Source organism: Populus euphratica, unplaced genomic scaffold, assembly GCF_000495115.2.
Source record: "Populus euphratica unplaced genomic scaffold, PopEup_1.0 scaffold30.1, whole genome shotgun sequence".
NCBI lineage: Eukaryota > Viridiplantae > Streptophyta > Magnoliopsida > Malpighiales > Salicaceae > Populus > Populus euphratica.
In genome coordinates, this window is record NW_011499869.1 from 415,106 (window position 1) to 419,912 (window position 4,807).

A 4,807-nucleotide genomic window follows, 5' to 3' on the forward strand; every position below is an offset into this window, starting at 1 on the left:
TCTGATAATTAAATAGAAAAAAAATTAACATTAACAAACTAAACTAAATTAAAAAAATAATTAAAAAAAGTAAAAAAAATAAAATTCCAGGTTAACTTGTCAAATCATGTTAACTCGTCAAGCTCAAGATTCATTAACAAACTAAACTTGACAAAAAAAATTATCCAAAGAAAAAAAAGACAACAAAAAAAGAAAAAAAAAACTCATAAAGACATAAAAACAAAAAAAAAAACCAAAAAAATGAATATATATATATATATATTATAATATAATTTCCATTATAATATTAATTAATATATATATATATATTATAATATAATTACCATTATAATATTAATTATTATTATTATATATAAGTAATATTAAAAGGCGTGAAGAAGCTATAGTGCTTGTATATTGTTAATTTTTTATATAGTAAAAAATTGTATGATTTCATATACAGCATTTAAAATTAATTTATTTAAAATAACATTAATTTCTTAGGACACAAATGTATTCAAAATAAATACAACAAAACTATATTACCAGTTAAAGTAAGGATATTATTCTTGATTATATATCTAGTAAAAGAATAATTTAGATATTTTTAAATTCTGTAATATACAAAAGATATAAAACATAATATTAATATTTTCACTACAAAAATTAACTTAAACATTTGATCTAAATTTTATTTTTGTCAATCCTTTATGAGATATCTTATTTATTAACCAGGATATGACTTTCTCAAGTTGTCCATTAATTAGTACATTATATATGAAGTTGAGGTAAGAAAGAAAAGAAAATAGTTCAACCAATATATCCATTTTAATGGGATATTATTTTTATTTACTAGGAAATAATCTTTCAACACGTCCATTTAACAGGACATTATTTTCATTGACCATGAAATAATTTTCTATTTGTGTGTAAGATTTGTCAAATTTAATGAACGTTAAATTCATTAAATGCACCTGTAAAGTAGGTAACATGAGCAATATTTTTCGAGTAAAAGAAAAAGACAATGAATAGCAACCAGACGACGCGTTGTCTAATTATCTCCTTTTTAAAAAAAAAATCATCAAAATAATGCATGTTAAGGTTAAATTAAGGGTTTTGTCAAAGTTTAATCTAGTCTTCTAGTTTTTAATTTGGGTAATTACATTTATAATTAACCCTGAATCTTTGATGTGGTGCAATTTAGCCTGTACGGAACTTCAATTGGAACCTTAAATTTATGCGTTTTTTGCACTTTGGCTCTTGATCTCGGTTGTATGCAATTTAACTTCTAATTGATTTTAAAACTTTCAATTTTTTTAATTTCCTCCTAATTTTTGTTAATTGAACCCCTATAGTTTGGCACCTTTTGCAGATTGGTTCTTAAGTGCGAATATTATCAATTTAACCCCTAATTGACCCAAAAACTTTAATTTTCTTGCAATTTGGCCTCTAATTTCAATCAATTAACTTGTTAAAAATTAAGTTTGGTCTTTTAAAATTATAATCTTCTCAATTAAGCCCAAATTAGGCTCCCAAACTTAATTTTTCACCAATTAAATCCCAAATAAAATTAATTTGACCCATTTAAAGTATAATTAAGTCCTTGCACTTAATTAAATCCTTCAATTAGACTCAAATTAATTCTTAAACATGATTAAAATTTAATATCAAATTGACCTATTAAAAATTTAACTATGTCTTTAGATTTAATTTTTATGCAAATCCATCTCATAATCATTTAATTTGATCTTGAAATTGTATTTTTCTTTATTTTGTGTATAATGTGGTACAATTAAGTCTTAAAAGTTTCTCCAAAATTGTTACTTAATTTCCCGACCTGCTTTCTTCACGTTACCGGTCTTTATTGTTTTTTAGTTTTAAAAAATAAATTTTAAAAAATAATCCAGAATTGAGTTATAACAATATACTAGATAATTACCTTTATCATGCTGCGGGCCAAATCAATTTTTTATTGAATATAAAAAAATATTTAAAGGTTATTAACATGCTTTATAATAAAAAATAAATAAATTATATGAGATTTACTAGATATGACACGATTTACTCTACAAGTCAAAAAACAACTCGAAAAACTAGTGAAAATATCAATTGATTAAAAAAATCAAGACGATAACTTATTTAAAGAATCAATCACTATAATATTAAAAATAAATATGATTTGATATAGTAAACATACCATGTACTATAATGTATAAAGCATAACAATATTAATTAACGAATAACAATTACATTGAAAATTAATCACTGAAATATTAAGTAAAACCACTTATAACTTTATTAATATTTAAAAGATCATAATATATTGTTAAATATTATACTTGATTTTTACATATAAATTAATTAATTAATATTTAAAAGATCATAATATATTGCTAAATATTATACTTGATTTTTACATATAAATTAATTAGTTATTAAATTGATATTAACTTAATTATTTAATTTATTTAATTATATTTTATTTAAAATTAAAATTTATATTTATACCAACCTATTAACTAATCTAATGGATCAGAATTCTAAAACATATCCTCAAGTGTGATTTAATTGTATATAAATTTTAAAAATAAAAAATAAAAATGTATTTAATACATGCGATTACCGTTCCAAAGCACAGAAAAAAGTGGCATCAGTGCGTGAAGGTCTCCTTCCGGCTTCTGTTTTTCACGAACAGAGAAGATCCAGATTGTTGCTTGCCATATGCTTAAAAGTACGAATCTTTCTTTGTTTGCAATAATGTTGAGTCTCTTGAATTTCAACGAAAATACTGCGGAAGAGTTTTCATTTAAAGCTGGATCTAATGCATGGGCTCCATTTGAGGAGCTTGCAAGTGAAAAATTGACAAAGGGAAGTTAGCAATATTGATGTCACTGGCCGTGCAAAGTTAGTGGCTTGCCTGTTGTCACAATCCTTGTTTTGGTGACTTTAAAAGCTAGTTTCACTATGGGTCTCCCTTTTCCCACTAGTTTTTGGAAGAGTTTTTGTTTCCTAGCTTGTTTTGTGCCTGATTGGTGGAGTGGTTCCAGAAGTCTCTCTTCTTACTGGGTCTGCGGAACGTGTAAGATTATTTTCTTTGATGATTCAGTGGTGATCTCTTGCAGTAGTGTAACCATAATATCTGATTATGCTTATGGTCTTTTCACGAATTCTCTCATGTTGTTATGCCTTGGTAGCGTTCATTCGAGGAAAGTGATGGATTAGTGATTTATTTCTTTCAATTGCATGTTTCATACTGACAAGGTTCTGTATATCATTTCTGTCTTTTTAGCATGTGAAGGTAGATTATTTGGCGCTTTTACTAGATCCTATTCTATGAAATTGATTACTTTAATATGAAGGTTACCATAGAGGTTATCAGACCCATAATTTTCATTTTGCTCTTGTAAGGTGGCAACCCGTTCGGTTAGATAGAAAATGGGCCAGAACTCCAAATATCATCATGGAGTCTATTGATTGCGTCTTCGTGGAGATGGGATAGGAGGAATGTTCAAATGCATTGTTTGTTCCGTAAAAAATTAATGGGATTTCTAGTTTTTGCTTTCTTCACCATCTGTTTATCTGATTCTTGAAGGATTCTGGGGTTACTGATATATTGCTTTTTTTTCAGCAGGTGGCTTCTTTGGGCAATAACATGGCCATTCAAATTGCTGCATTCCTTTCCTCTGCAGGCTGTTTACAAGCATTATCACAAGGAATGTATGCTGACATTACAGCACTTCATTATCTTCTTTGGAGCCTTTGAACTCTCTCTCGCGGCTCACTGATATCCACTCTTTAAGATGGGTGAATGCAGTGGGTACGTTCAGCTCGATTGGCTGTGCTGGTACTGCAATGGGTGTGAAATTATATAATGGTATACCGTTTGACAAATCTGCAAGTTTATTTTTGTGCCTGAGCCGTCTTGATTTCTCTCATCAAGATCATTATTTCAGCGAGTCAAGCAGTTAAATATACACAATCGGTAGCTATCAATCTATTTCTTATCCATGGATAACAGAGATTTTCTTCATTTAATGAAAGGGAAATTAACTCAGTAGGTGGTGGCCCTGCTATAAGAGCTTTTACATAATGCAATCAACCAAATGTTTGTGATGAAAACTATCTGAATGCCAGCAAGAGAAGTTCCATCTGTGCACTGCGAAGAAGCTCACATCAGTTGCTCTGAGCCTTTAGTCGCACCGCCTAAGTGATCGCACCGCATCATCAAGATCTTCATGTTTCTTGCTTTGCGTACAAAGTAGATAAGAGCATGCCGAGCTCGCTGAAGCTTCACGAACATGTTACTCGTGTAGAGTAGGTGCTTCTCCCTGACTCCAATCTTCCCCGTACGGCACCCCAGTTGCAGTGGATGACCCTGGACGCAAACTCGCTGGCAAGGAAGAAAAAAGTTACTCCTCCTATCTCACACCACATCCCTTATCTACTTTTGATTTGCAAGCTATTAGCTTATAATTTTATTTTTCTTTTGTCCATCTTTCATGAGGGGATTTTTCTCTTTAATTGTAGCAAAGCATAATTGTAAGACTTGGGCCAATTTTGTATTTTTGCCTTATTTTTATTTTTTTATAGAAAAACTATTTGCAATTTTTCACTAGCCATGCTGATTTTTTTGATGTCCCGGTTGTTAGTTTTTCTTATACAATTATTTTGTATTTTCTATGTCTTAAAAACTGTTTTCAAAATTAAAAAAGAAAAGAAAAGGAGAGAGTGCAACAATGCCCATAAACGTGACAGCTTGGACGTTGATTATCCTGTCTAGGCTCTCTCTCTCAAATTTTATAACATATTTTCATTATTGGACCCAGTG